Raw genomic sequence first — 15,837 nt, 5'->3', positions numbered from 1 at the left:
TGGTTGTTAGTCCCTGCCAGATGGATAATTTGCAAATATTTTCTCCCATTCTGTGGGTTGTCTCTTCAGTTTTTTTTATTGTATCCTTTGTTGTGCAGAAGCTTTTTAATTTAATATGATCCCACTTGTCCATTTTTGCTTTGGTTGCCTGTGCTCAAGAATCTTTGCCCAGACCAATGTCCTGGAAATTTTCCCCAACATTTTCTTGTAGTAGTTTCATAGTTTGAGATATTAGATGTAAGTCTTTAGTGCATTTTGATTTTATTTTTGTATATCATGATAGGTAGGGGTCTAGTTTTGTTCTTCTGCCTAAGGACATTCAGTTTTCCCAGAACCATTTATTGAAGAGACTGTCCTTTCCCCAGTTTATATTATTGGCACCTTTGTAAAAAATAAGTTCACTGTAAGTGTGTGAATTTGTTTCTAGGTTCTCTATTCTGTTCCCTTGGTCTATGTATCTGTTTTTATGCCAGTACCATGCTGTTTTGGTTATTATAGCTCTCTAGTATAATTCAAAGTCAGTTAATGTGATTCCTCCAGTTTTGTTCTTCTTGCTCAGAATAGCTTTTGCTATTCTGGGTCTTTTATGATTCCATATAAATTTTAGGATTGTTCTTTTCTAATTCTATGAAGAATGGCATTGGTATTTTGATAGGGATTTCACTGAATCTGTAGGTTGCTTTGGTAGTATGTACATTTTAACAATATTGATTTTTCCAATCCATGAACATAAATATTTTTCCATTTCTTAGTGTGCTCTTCCATGTCTTTCATCAGTGTTCTATAGTTTTCATTATACAAATCTTTCACTTCTTTGGTTAATTCCTAGGTAGTTAATTTTATTTGCAGTATGTAAGTGGTATTTGTATTTGTGAAGATGAAGCAGGAAGGTTTGCTAACTAAAGCTGTTTTCTTACAATCTCACTAGATTTTAGGCTTCCCTAGGCAGAAAAAAAAATCATTATAAAATTGATCCTTAAAAAGTTCATGGGAAAAAATTTTTTTTAATGAGCACCTATGACAAGAAGCAACAGTAGTCAGGAATCTCTGTTTTTAACAAGTACCTCTCCTCTAACCCTGCCCAATTAATATGTTTAGTTATAGTTAAAAGCAATATATCAGTTAATTGTGCTTCCCAAAGAGAGATCCTTGAATGGCCAGAGCCAGAGTCATCTAAGGTGCTTGTTAAAAAAATACTCTCCTGGGCCTCCTCAGTCAGATTCTCTTAATAACTCTCACATGGGAGGATCACTCTTTTAGAACAAGCTCCATCTTCAGATGGGCAGATGTGGTGAGAAATAGTCCCCATCTATGAGCAGAGTAGGGACAGGGTGTACAGTACTAGTAGTACAGACATTTTCTTCATTCCAGATGAGATTGATTACCTTTTTATTGGCCTCACAAATTTTTTCACCTGTGAAATGCCAGTTATTTCCTTAGACCAGGTTCTATTAGTTTATTTGCAATTGGTAGATGTTATGTATTTTGTATTCACATCTGGTAAATATTTATTGAGCATGTACTATGGTACCAGAGGCAGTTCCAGGCACTGGAAATACAACAGTAAAAAATGGCAAGTTTTCCACTGTCTTGAATGTCTATTCTATTGATGTATGGGGAACAGACAATAAAGTACAAAATAAATGCTATAATGTTTGACTTTTATAAGTACTATAATGAAAATTACCTCAACATAATGAGAAAAAAGTAACTAGTGCAAAGGGAATAGTTTATTTGCTGAAACCAATCATAGCAAGTGCCTTTGGAGACAAACTTTGGTTGAACAAGCCTGCAACTAGATAAATAGATAGAGAGTAGATAGATAGATATAGATATAGATATTTCAAATCGCTTTGCCCAGGACTGTGCTACAAAATGGGAAATAATTAAAAACATGAAAAACCAAGGTGTCTATTTTCTGAGTTACTCAGATTGAGTTGAGACATGCTATGTTTGTGTATAAGTTTAAGGTGGTTTGAATGGCGGGATTGAACAGTGTGTATGAGAACTTTGGTTCAGAAAATAACAGTGTCGCTATGAACTAAAACAATCAGGTATAGTCTAAGTAACAATTTGACTAAAATCAGAGTTTTAATCAGGATTTTCCTTCATTAACAGGATGAAAATGCATAGAAAGAATATTCTAGGATGAGAAAAAAGACAACATGAGCAGAGAGACCATGAGCATGGAGTGCCATCTTGCAGCACTGCACACGGGGGAAAGGTGTGGGAAAAGGGAAACAGGATCGATTCATGCTCTGTTTACTTTTTGTTTGACTCCCCATCCTGTCTTTAGTTCTGTCTTTTTTCCTTAAGCTTTTTTTCTTTCTTCTTTCCTTTTTTTTTCAGAGGCAGGGTCTCACTCTGTCACCTAGGTTGGAGTACAGTGGCATGATCATGGCTTACTGCAGCCTCAAACTCCTGGACTCAAGTGATCCTCCTGCCTCAGCCTTCTAAGTAACTGGAACTACAGGCTACTCCCAGCAACTGCTCATTGCTAATATTTAACGGTTTTTGTTGTTGTTGTTGTTGTAGAGGTGGAGCCTCACAATGCTGCCCAGGCTGGTCTCAAACTCCTAGCCTGAAGCAATCCTCTGCCTCAACCTCCCAAACTGCTGGGATTAAAGGTGTAAGCCACTGTGTATGGCCCTTTATTTCTTATCTTGCTTTTCTGCTTACTCAAGGCATCAAATGGGGCATTAGTAATAAAATATACCTTTCTGAAGTGATGAAAAGAAAACAAATTTCCCTAAAGTGTGAAGGTAATTCTCTTTCATTTCATCTCACCCGTAGTGCAAACAGCCTAGGATTTGGGGGTAGATTCCAACCTAGGCCTTTCTGCTTATGGGATGTGTGGCCTTCTGAGGGTTTTTTTTTTTTTTTTACCTCTTGGAATGTCATTTAATTCATCTGTAAATGGGGATTAATATTTTCCTTGGATCACTGGAAGGATTGAACACATTCATGTTTTGACTGTGTTCGAAATTTGCCACAAGCACCAACTTTTCTACTTGTGAGATTCATTCATTTATAAATTTATTGCTGGAGGCCATTCTTCTCCTACAACCTCTCTGTTCAGTTTTGTTCTTCCAAGTTTTACTTATCTCTGTTTCTTTGGCAGAGAATCTGCTACATACATGATAGATGGCCATGTGATGCTTAATGGATAAATGAATTAATGGAGTAGGACCACCCCAAACTCTTGTTTCTATGGAGAAGATCTGAGAGAAGACTGTGAGTTGCTGCACTTCTTCATGGGTCCCAGTTACCCATTAGTCTTTTTTTTTTTTTTCTAATTCACAAGATTATATTAGGCCTCTGATTACCATTCCTGCTATAATGTTGCGAAATGGCTTCCAGGATGTTGACTGGGAGAAAATAACAGAACTTGGCTTTGAGTCCTATGAACAAAAAGCTCTGAACGGATTCTAACAGTGTTTTATGACATTATTTCTTCCATTGTATACTGTTTTCTGTATCCTTGCTAATATGTGTTGGTTAAAAGTGTCTCAAAAGAGTAGTGAGAAGAGAAAAATGAAATCATCCTAGAGTATGTCTCTTACAGAACAAGAGACAAAACAGTGGGAGGGGAGTAAGATAATCAGATATGAAATAAAGCAATTTGGACAAGGGACAGTAAGGGAGAATAAAAAAGAAAAAGAAAGAATATTACAGTAGTGGGGATAAAGGAGAAATTTGTGGAAAATGTTCCTTTGTCAGTTCTAAGACTCCCAGGCCCCTGAGGGAGATTCTGAATTCTTCTTGCCTGAATGTTAAGATGAGAAGACCTAGTTTTATTCCTGGCTGGAAGGCTAGATAGGATTCTTAGGGTTGTACGGCACTGTATGTTCAAATGATGCAACCACCAGCAGCGACGTGGTCTCCTCTGAATCACCGCCTGCTAGGTACCTAAGCTGTGCTTGCTTGCCTCTAATGGTGTGGACTTCGCTATGCACAGCAGAGATCCATTTCATACTCATTCTTTCCTATACAGAGCTGCAATCTGTTTCTCTGTCATTTCTATTTGCCAGGATCCTATGCAAATGCCAATGCTTACTGTTGGGTGACCTTGGAAATGTGATATAATCAAAGTCAGTTTTCTCACCTCTAAGATTGGGATAATAGTATCTAGTTCATGAAATTTGGGTAAGAAATAAATGAAAACAGTCCATGTCAAACAATGAGCATCCCCAGGTCCTTATCTGGTTTTCCTTCTGTAGATTACCATTTTCTCACCAATCTGAAAGTCTTTTTGTTAATCTACCATCTTCCAAAATTCTTCTCAATTTTCAGATTCTATCAAAATTATTTAGTGACCATCCACCCATACCTCCAATCTAATTTTGCATGACCTACACAGGGAACTCACAGAGTTTCATGAATGACAAAGGATGTAGTTCACCTGATGTATTGGTTCAGGTTCCCTGCTAATAAGTTAAAAGTCTAAGTGCTGCTTGTCCCTTGCCATCCAGGTCCACAAATCCACGGAAGCCCTAAGATCATCTGGATAAGTTACCAGTGATTTCAGGGAAGCATATAGAGTGAGATCTAGCTGCTCAATAGCCTAAGTTCATATTTTATCTGGTTATTTTATTTACATACTTTTAATCTTCTTTTGTTAGAAAAGCAATACACAATCACTGAAGAAAAATGAGAAAATAAATGTGAACAAAACATCCAACTTAAATAAAATACCCATATATCGTTGTTTTAGAACTATTGCTTATTTTCCTCCAGAATTTTTTTCCATTTGATATACAAATAGAAAATAAGTTTTATAACTTGAGATTATGTTAAACAAACAGATGAATAAATCTTCTGTTTGACTCAACCACTTATTTTGAAAGTTTTTGAAGTTCGATGTCACCATTGTCTATTGTTGGGCAACTAGGATTACAATTTTTTGATTTTATACACAATACCCTAGTGAACATTCTTGTACCTATATCTCTGCACTGGGATGACTATTACCTTAGAGCAAATTTCTTTATGTGGGACTGGTGGGTCTAAATGTATATATGTATGTGGGGGCTTTTGTCTGTTAATTCATACTGACAAATTGACACCAAGAAAGGATACACCTACACAGTTTACAAATGTGCCTTCTTTCTCGTATATTCTATGATTGTGTATTACTAAGTAAAAATAACTTAAAACCATGTCTCACTCAATAAATGTTAGCTACTGTGCTTACTGTCATTATTATTCTATTACTGTTGTTTTCTTGATGTTGTCATTATTTTCCATTTCTTCCCAGTGAATATCCTGTGATTTAATTAAAATGGATTATTTGCTTTTTCTTGGAAGTATCCCACACGTCAAATCTCTGCATCTTGCTCATGGTGTTTGCTCTGATTAGAATGTCTGTCTCTTCCTCATCTGTCAATATTCTATCCATCCTTCAAAGTCCATGTTACATAAAGCTCCTTCATTAAGCTTTTAAAATTTTCCCCTGAAGCCATCAATTGCATGATCTATCTCTTCATCTTTTGAACCCCGAATCGCATTTGGGACATCCCTTTTTGAATTACAGGCATTTGTATTCTTGGTTTAGGATGTAACTATTAGAGTATAACTTGTTTCTTTGACTGAGAAATGTGTGCTTCATAGGTGCATTGCCTGTAGTGCCTAGTATCATGATAGGGACATAGTAGGTGTTAAACAAATGACAAACTGAAGGGGCCAGATGTTAATGAAGTGTGATAGTCTTAAGCATCTTTACAAAGAACCAGTTGTTTACTAAAAAGAAACGAATTCATAGGCAAATCATCACAACAGGAGTTTACTATTTCTTTTTGCGATATATACTGCTCTTAGATACTTTCAGCAAGGCACAGGCACACTTAATCATTGTACTTGAGGTGGCCTTTCTGGAAACTTATATCCCAGGAGACACATTTTTGCTTCATTGGCTTCCGCAGGGGTCACAAATCTGACCACTCTCCTACTTTTTGTTGGCCACAGGATGTTTGCATAGAATGATCAGAGATGATTTGTTACACAGAAGTCAACAAAAATTGCTGTTGATAACAGGGAAAATCCCTTGCATTAGCATAGATATATTGAGTCCATAAAGTGATTTCACAGATGTTATTGCAATTTCCAAGGCCAACTGAAAAGGCTTAAAACTCTGTGGCTAGAAATTTTAAAAAAAAGATTAACAAAATTCTCCATTTCTTTTGGTATATCAGATACCACTGAGTATCGTGTTCTTAGTGGGTTCTCAGTAAATAAGGTGTCCACCCACCAGGACCTAGAAACCCAGAGTGGCATCTCAAAAAAAAAAAATATATATATATATACACAATCGTTACATTGATTTAAACACTTACCCTGAACCCTAGGTTTGTACTCATTTCTCATTCTCCAGCTGAGACAAAAGCTTAAGAGTATGACTAAGGACATGTCAGGCAACTTCAATATCTAATGACTTATAGTCATTCCTGATAGCCAGAGATGGGGATCATGATGAATCCAGCCCGAAGATACGCTTTTTCAGGTTAATCTCCCAGGCTAAAGTTGTTGTTGTAATAGTGGCTGACACACTGGGATTTCTGAAAAACCTGAAGGGAACTTAAAGGATTTATGGATAGAAGCTTGGATCTAGATGGCACCTAAACTCTAGTTCCAGTCCTATTATTTGATGATTTGCCATTTTCAGGCAGTCCCACCAGGATCTGTCTCAGCTTGAGAGATGATTGCCATAGGATCAATACTTAGTACTGCAGTGTTTCAGGCTGCATTCTCTAGAGTGGGGGTGGAAGGCAGCTCCGGGTGTTTACTCAGCCCCAGGGAAAAGAGGGAGATCAGGAGAAGAGGAGTGTGATTTGCAGAGCCAGGAAGCCTTACGGCCCCAGCAGTATTAGACAAAAGCTTTATCTCTCTTCATATGGAGATGTTTTCTCTGTGGATTAAATAATTTTGAGGGAATGAGTGAAATGCCCACTATACTATGCCTTCTGTTTCTCCACAACTCGGGTAGACCCACTTTAAGAAAATGTAATGAAAGGAAGCTTCAAGTATATTCATGATGTTTTATTTCTTATGCCAAAGGATAAGTACGCAGTTTTCTTTGTATTTTATTTCATACCTTTTGCTTTATTTTGAATGTTACATAACACAACAGTTTTTAAAGGAACAAAAGAGAAAAATATAGGGCTTTGCATATTTGGTTAATAAACAGTTAATTTGTGATGCTACAATATTTTTCCTTTACACAAAAATTACGTTTCTGGTGATATGGAACTAGCATGGGGTGGGTAAGGGAAGTAAAGATCGGGGAAAAGCCACGGTACCTGGGGTTCACATTCATGAAGGATCTGAAACTTGGTCATTTGAGATTATGTGGTACTAAGGTTATCTTATAGTCACAGACGTAGAGTTTCAAGATCAAAAAGGAGGCTCATTTATCAATTTTATGCTAGTGTCCCAGCACTGAACCACATAGCCTGAAGTACATTGTGAATTGTTAATGTAAAAATTATGCATATTCATATACACATCATTACTTAAAATTATACGTTGGCATTTCTTATATTTTTACATATGAAAATATTGGAGGAGTCTGTACTTTCTCTGACTGTAAAGGAGTCCTGTTGAGGAGCTGCTACAGCACAGAGACAGATGATAAACTCTGAGTTCAGAGACGAAGGTTCCAGTCTCAGATTCACAGCAAATGGACCATCGAAGTCAGGGCTTAGAGCCTTCTTTTCTAAATAATCAAATGTGATCAAATGTGTGACTGTGATGAAGTGAGACTCCTTAAAGGCTGTAAGCATAGATTACATGTCTTATGAGACTGATGCACTGCTGGCTACACTAAGAGGGCAGCCTCTTGTATATTTTAATGTTGGTTAAAGTTTCATTGAGTCCTTCCTTTGTTCCTAAGCTCTTTACCTATATTTTCTCATTTAATGTTCCCAACATCCCATGTGATAGCCCCTATGATTATAACTATTTTACTGATGAGGACATTGAGGCTTAGGAGGGTTAAGTAACTTGTCCAGGTTCCACTATTATTAGTTTTGTGAGCAGGTATTTGAGCTAAGGACTGTCTAACCTCAAAGTCTATGTGTTTAAACCATATGTCATGCTACAGTCATTATGGGCAGTCAGAAAGCTCTCACTGATCAATTTTTTGACTGGCATAGAGATAGAGGGCTCCAGCCAGGCCCAAGTAGAGGCAGAGACTTCTACAACCCCCTAGGTATTTCAGCACTACCTGCTTTTATGAAAATCCATACACATTAAAGTAGAAGTGAATGGTCATTTACTAATATGATTCTTAAACTGTTTGCCAAAAATCTAGCCTTTTTGTAAATGTTTGGCCTGAAGTGCAAGAGGAGAAGAGAAGTTCTGGCTGTAGTACAATTTAGAAAACCATTTTATAATGTTTCTCTTAAGATTGTTCGAATATATTTCGATTTAGCAATAAACAAGAAGAGAGAAAAGGAAGACATTTCAATCATCTGACAAATATTGTTAAGAGAATGCATTGGGATATTTAATTCCTAACTAAATGTCATCTTTTAAATTTCAAATGTCCTTGGGTGGGATGACTAATGAAGTTGGTTTATGGGAAGGCAAGTTTAACAGAATTGTTACATATCCGGGCTGTAGAATTACACCACTCTGGGTATGAATTCTGCTATTTCATAAATGGTGATGATATAGAAAGGAGATAAATAAAACAATTCAAGCTATCCAGTAATCCAAAGCATTTGCCCTAATCATGATTAGATATGTGCCATACATAGCTATCAAATTTTTCACAAATGTATGTAACAGAAGATCCAATTAAAACTCATTTGAAAAAAAAAAATTGGTTCAGCTTTAAGCATCATGAGCTAGCTTCAAGCTAAAAATTTATTTCTTCAGGATCCAGCAACCTGCTTTTATCTCTTGACTGCCTTTTGTTCTTTGTTAGCTCCATTCTTAGATGATTGTCCTAATGGGGTGTCAGGATGGCTGCAAATGAGTTCAGTCTTAGATTCAGTTTTAAGTTCAGAATTGGAATACCTTATTTCTTAGTTTTTCAAGGTACAGTGCTAGAGTTAACTTTGTTGAATCAGTTGTCTTGGTCTCTGTTATATCCCTATAACAATTAATGGAGTAAAGAGGATGGGGTGTTCCAGAAGCCAGTACTGTGCCCCATTTCTTGCAAAATCACATCATGCTAGTATGAGGAAAGTGATTTCCTAGAGACAGTTGGAGTACTTTTACTAAAGATGGGGTTGATAAATTGTAGGTAGGCAAAAACAACAGAATTCTATATGTACATCTTTTTAAAAAGATCTATGCACTACTGGATACAAACAAGGCGCATTTCCTCACTGGGGGAATATGCATTCTTCCAAAAGGGAGGCTTGCCAGCCACCTGACAATGGGTTGCTGCTTTCCAGGCTGTTCTGAGCTCTGGTTTAGCTGCTGATTTGAAAAGTCCCCTCTTGCATAACAATTACACCTGGCACACCCACCTGGGAGCATGCGGGAGAATTTTCTTCATCCTTTCTTAAAGATGCAATTGTTTCTGACAGCCAGTGTCATCTGCAGTGACAGATGTCACTTCTGACTCTCATTCCCTGCAGACAACTGAGCTCAAGGAGACCGCTAGGCTCTGACAATAGGTTTAACTCTTACCTAGAAAAGCCAAAGCACAGAAATGTTTAGGTTTGTGGGACTCTCATGGTAATATAAATAGGAGGGTGAGGGTTCTTTGTGCAATAGCACACGACTCATGTACTTCCTGGTCACCACTTATCATGTGGTCTTCAAATTATTTGTTCAAATATTCTACAATGTAGACTCTAAGAGAAGCAGACATTGAGTCTTGTGCTTTTCTTTGCCCTTGGTGACTAGCACAGTGCTGGGCACATAGTAGAAGATAACTGTGTAGTAGAAGATAGAGAAATATTTGTTGAACGGCTTATTGAATGTCTGAATATGGCAATTTTAAATGAAATTTAGCACTAATTTGCTTATCGTGTGTGTGTGTATGTATCTGTGTGTAATAATATAACCAGGGCCTGTCATTTGTACCTGTTGTTCATATGGGAAATCGAGGCACAGAAGTTAGGGAATTTGTATCAATCCCAATAGGTATGTTTTAGCTCTATTTGTGAAAACTCTTATTGAAATTTCAGCTCTCTTGAATATTTCTTTTTAATAGTATTTCCCTTCATGTACAGCCTAGTTCATTCAACATACATTCATCACATAATTACTGTTTTTCAGACATGTTTACATTCTCATTTTGATTTTGAACCTCACAACAAGGAAGATATTATCCCTACCTTCACCCTATATGAAAAGGTGGAGGCCCAGTGAGTGATGTGAATTGTATATAATCAGGAAAAGAAAGGTTAGCACCAAGAATCAAACGAGTTCTTCTAATCCCAAGTCTGATGTTTGTCTCCACTGGGAAATGATGCCTTGTAGTCTATAGAGTGTGTGGGCACTGGGGGCTCCCTTTAAGTCTCAGAGGCTCTTCTGTCTAGTGAACTTAATGACTGACATGCTTATTTACTGAGCTTTGTTGATGTATGGTTATAAAACAGTAACAGTTCGGTCCAGTATTTTTCACAATTATGACTGCTGTTGGAACTCAGTCTAGACTTTGCTGTTGATTTCTCATTCATTTTTTTTCCAGAAATAAATTAATGAAATGGAATAGAAGGCGGAAAGATCACCATATGCACAATTATCTTTGGATCTTAAGATCTCTGAGTCACAATTTTTCAATGACTGAAAAATGGCAGAGACACAACCTTTTATTTTGATCAGCTCATCAAAAATAAGAACAAGAGGAAAATAAATTTTGAGTACATGGAGCATCAGATTTCTTTGTCTAAATACCTAACTTGGAATATTTTCTGCTGATGGCTCAATGCCTGGGGCTGTCTGACTTCTTAACTGAGGTTATTAGTAAAAGTAATATTTTTGAATTCTCAGCTCCACCACTATGGTATACATATTTTCTTAAATATGAATGCTTTAGAATTTTTAATCATAGATGATAGAAATAATGGTCACAGTGTTATGAACAAATAAATATAATGCTTTGATGACTCCATTTAGTATTTTTCTTCTAATGATCTCAAAAAAGATTTCCATAATCTATGTTATTTTTCATGTACTTATTTCCCAGATGAGCAAACTGGGGCATGGAAAGTTTGAGAAATGTTTCAAAAGAAGATATTTAATTAATTTATTTAATTTTTATGTTCAGTTCAGGGGGTACAAGTTCATGTTTGTTATATAGGTAATCTCATGTCATTGGAGTTTGTTGTGCAGATTCTTTTGTCACCCAGCTATCAAGCCTAGTACCCATTAGTTCGTTTTCCTGATCCTCTCCCTCCTTTCACCTTCCACCCTCCAGTAGGCCCCACTGTGTGCTGTTACCACCCCCAATGTGTCCATGTGCTCTCATCATTTAGCTCCCACTTATGAGTGAGACCATGCTATATTTGCTTTTCTGTTTCTGCGTTAGTTTGCTAAGAACAAAAGCCTCCAGCTTCACCCATATTCCCACAAAAGACATGATCTTATTCTTTGGCATGGCTGCGCAATATTCCATGGCTATCTTTACCACATTTTCTTTATTCAGTCTACCATTGATGGGCATTTAGATTGATTTCGTGTCTTTGCTATTGTGAATAGTGTGGTCATGAACATATGTATACATCTGTATTTTTGATAGAATGATTTATATTCCTTTGGGTATACACCCAGTAATGGAATTGCTGAGTCAAATGGTATTTCTGTTTTTAGGTCTTTGAGAAATCACCACACTGTTTTCCAGAAGGGTTGAACTAATTTACACTCCCACTAACAGTGTATAAGCATTCCTCTTTGCCTGCAACCTCGCCTGCATCTCTTATTTTTCGACTTTTTAATAATAGCCATTTTGACTTGTGTGAGATAGTATCTCATTGTGGTTTTGATTTGCATTTCCCTAATGATCAGTGATGCGAGCTTTTTTTTTTTCATATACTTATTGGCTGCATGTATGTCAAAAGAAGACATTTTAGATTCAAAGGCATGACTCTGAATTCTTTATCTTCTTCACTCTGCCAGGCTGCTGGCTTTGGCTATGCATTTTTGGATATGAGAAATAGAGTCTTAATTAAGACAATTCAAATAAAGTGAATAGCAAGCTGTCATAAGGATTTTTGTGAAGGTAATAAATGCGATAGGAAAGGTTACATGTAACCTCCATGGATAAGATGCTTTGTTTTGCTTCCATGATGCAGAGGTTTTATTTTCACTCATCATCGTGAATGAAAATGTTAACATATATTTAAATGAATAATTATAAAAACAATAGTATGAATAAAAATAGCTACCATTTATTGAGTGCACACCATGTGCCAATCATGATGCCAAGACCCTTACATAGATCAGTTTATCCTCTTAATAGTCCAGTGAAGCTAGTATATTGATATCCCATTTTTACAGGTGAGAAAAACGGCAATTTTAGTAAATTAAATGTCCAGCTCAAGATTATAAAGCTAGTAGGTAAAGGAACTGAGATGGGATTATAGAACTACAGAGATAAAAGCCAGTGCCCTTAGCCACTACCAGAATCCAAAAACATGAGCTGCTGGAGACAAGCTAAATCTAGTGAGATGCTTAGTATTATCTCAGACCTTATTTCTTTTTCAGTCTTTCTTTCTCTCTTGTGGACCACACACATGGTCTTCTATTGCTTTTACTAATTTTCTTCTCTTCTCGCACTCTTGACTTGCCTATTCCTTCCTTCTTCCCTGAATGTTTTCTATTCAGACTATGACTTCTTCTTCCTTATGGACTCTGCTTCTTCATAACTTGGGATTGCCATGACCTCTTGTATCTTAATTCTATCTCAGAGGATTAAATCTATCTTATACTCTCATATTTTTAAAAAAATCTATTTAATACTTTAAGCTTCAGTTCCTGTTGCCAATCACCTCATTTCTTATAAGTTTTAAAATTCAAATTATCAAGAGCAAGAATCTAGTTAGTCCAGTTCCTTTTCGGGGGCCAGCCTGTGTTACTGGGAAGCCTGCATATGCATTGACTGCCTCTACATCCAGTGCGTAACCCTGGTCCACTCCACTGGAATTTGGGTAGGATTAGAGCTGGTGCAACACCTCTCTGGAGTTTGGGTTTTGTCTATAATTTTTAAAATTAATTTCCCATAACATTTACATGACTGTAATGTCATCCTTATCCACTGGGACTTTTTTAATTTTTATTTTTATCTCCATAGTTTTTAGGGAACAGGTGGTCTTTGGTTACATGGATAAATTCTTTAGTGGTTGTTTCGGAGATTTTAGTGCACCCATCACCCTAGCAGTGTACACTGTATCCAATATGTAGTGTTTTTGTTGTTTTGTTTTGTTTTGTTTTGTTTTTCTGGCAGAGCTGGCTGAGCTTTTATTCCGGGGGAAAAAAAGAACAATTGAATTATTTTGTACCTGGAGGCATGGGCAGGGGGGGTGCCCCAGGTAGTAAACTCCCCTGAGGGTGGGCTGAGGGCTAGGGCGGAGCCTCAGGTGGGTCTTCTTTTCCCTATGCTTCCCTGCACAGCAGCCTCCCTCATAGGCTCTGGGGCAGCCGCAGGAGGGGCAGGCTGAGAGGGGCTGCTGCAGCTGTTCACTTGGGCCAGACTCCAGCTTCCCATTGCGGGCCTCAATCATCTTCACAACTACCGCCCTGGCGGAGCTGGTGCGGCTTAAGAAGCGGGAGCCCGCGCCAGAGCCAAAGCTGGAGCGCAGGCCATAGCTGAGGCCGGGCTTGTGAGCCCCCCATAGGCCGAGCTCAGCACACCTCCATAGCCACTCTTAGTCTTCCTATGGATACTCCTGTTCTCATCCCAGACTCCAGCCAGCTCTCCTCGCCCTCCAGCAGCTTCTTGTAGGTGGCGATCTCTATGTCCAGGGCCAGCTTGACCTTCATCAGCTCCTGGTACTCAGGCAACTGCCGCGCCACGTCCTGCTTGGTCCGCTGAGGGGGCAGCCTCCAGCTCGGACAGCTTGGAGTTGGCATCCTTAACCGCCAACTCCCCCCGCAGCTCGGCATCTGCGATGGCGGACTCCAGGGAAGCCCTCTGGTCTTTGAGGCCCTCAATATCAGCCTGGAGCTAGTTGATGTTCCAGTACGTCAAGGAGATCTTACTCTTTGTGCGCCGCAGGTCATCCCGTGCTTTGCAGCCAGTGTCTGCAGCTCCTCCTGCTTGATCTGGTACATGCTCTCGGCCGCAGCCTGGCTGCAGTTGGCGATCTCCTCCTACTGCGCCTTGACCTCAGCCATCATGCTGTCCATGTCCAAGGAGCGGCTGTTGTCCATGGACGGAACCACAGACGTGTCCAAGATCTGGGACTGTAGCTCTCAGATCTCCTCTTCATACAGCTGCCTGAGGAAGTTGATCTCCTCAGTCAGCCCTTCCAGGTGAGACTCAGTTGTACCTTGCTCATGTAAGCTTCATCTGCATTTTTCTTGATGAGGACAAATTCATTATCCATCTCTGTACGCTTATTGATCTCATCCTCATACTTGTTCTTGAAGTCCTCCACCAGCCGCTGCATGTTGCCATGCTCCGCCTCCAGCTTCTGCTTCTCCTGGCCCAGTCTCCAGTTGCCACCTAAGGTTGTTGATGTAGCTCTCAGACATGTTGTCCCTGTTGCTCTGAGTCGTCTTCTGCTGCTGCAGGAGGCTCCACTTGGTCTCCAGCATCTTGTTCTGTTGCTCCAGGAACCTAACCTTGTCGATGAAGGAGGAAAACTTGTTGAGGGTCTTGATCTGCTCCTCCTGGGTGCACACGGCCTGGATGTTGGGGTTCACCTCCAGGTTAAGGGGGTTCAGCAGGCTTTGGTTGACTAGGATGGTGGTGATGTCTCCCATACCGCTGGTCCTGCCATAGCCTCCACCCAGGTCACCCTGCCCACTTCGGAGAAGCTCGAGGAACTGAGCGGGCTGAACTAGGCGGAGATTCCAGAAGGAGTGGAGAAGCTGCTTCTTGGTCCAATATGTAGTCTTTTATCCCTCACCTACCTCCCACCCTTCCCCCTTATGTCCTCAAAGTCCATTATAACATTCTTATGCCTTTGCATTCTTATAGCTTACCTCCCACGTAGAACATATGGTATTTAGTTTTTTATTCCTGAGTTACTTCACTTAGAATAATGGCCTCCAGCACCATCCAAGTTGCTGCAAAAGACATTATTCCATTTCTTTTCATGGCTGAGTAGTATTCCATGGTTGTATATATACAACATTTTCTTTATCCACTTGGTTGATGGGAACTTAGATTGGTTCCACATTTTTGCAATTGCAAATTGTGCCATTATAAACATTGTGTGCATGTGTCTTTTTCATATAATGACTTTTCCTTTGGGTAGACATCCAGTAGTGGGATTGCTGGATTGAATCGTAGTTCTACTTTTAGTTCTTTAAGGAATCTCCATACTGTTTTCCATAGAGCATTTTTTCATATGTTTTTTGGTTGTTTATATATCTTATTTTCAAAATTGTCTATTCATTCCTTTGCCCACTTTTTTGATAGAATTATTTGTTTTTTTCTCTCTGAATTGTTTGAGTTACCTGCAGACTCTGGATATTAGTTCTTTTTCAGATGCGTAGTTTGGGAATATTTTCTCCCACTCTGGGGTTCTCTGTTTACTCTGCTGATTATTTCTTTTGCTGTGCAGAAGCTTTTTAGTTTAATTACATCCCCTCTATTTATTTTTGTTTTTGTTGCATTTGCTTTTGCATGCTTAATCATGAATTCTTTGCCTGAGTCAATACCTAAAAGAGTTTTTCCAATGTTATCTTCTAGAATTTTTATGGTTTCAGGTC

At 38.6% G+C, this 15,837-nt stretch overlaps 1 pseudogene; it reads right to left on the bottom strand.

The window, feature by feature from the left end:
* Positions 1-15,018, bottom strand: part of LOC110742485 — a 31,061-nt pseudogene extending 16,043 nt beyond the window's left edge.
* Positions 15,019-15,837: the final 819 nt, after the last annotated feature.

The sequence above is a fragment of the Papio anubis genome, chromosome 2 (genome assembly GCF_008728515.1).
Source record: "Papio anubis isolate 15944 chromosome 2, Panubis1.0, whole genome shotgun sequence".
Taxonomy (NCBI): Eukaryota; Metazoa; Chordata; class Mammalia; order Primates; family Cercopithecidae; genus Papio; species Papio anubis.
Note: the sequence above shows the minus strand (reverse complement) of the source record. Positions and strands in the feature narration are given on the sequence as shown.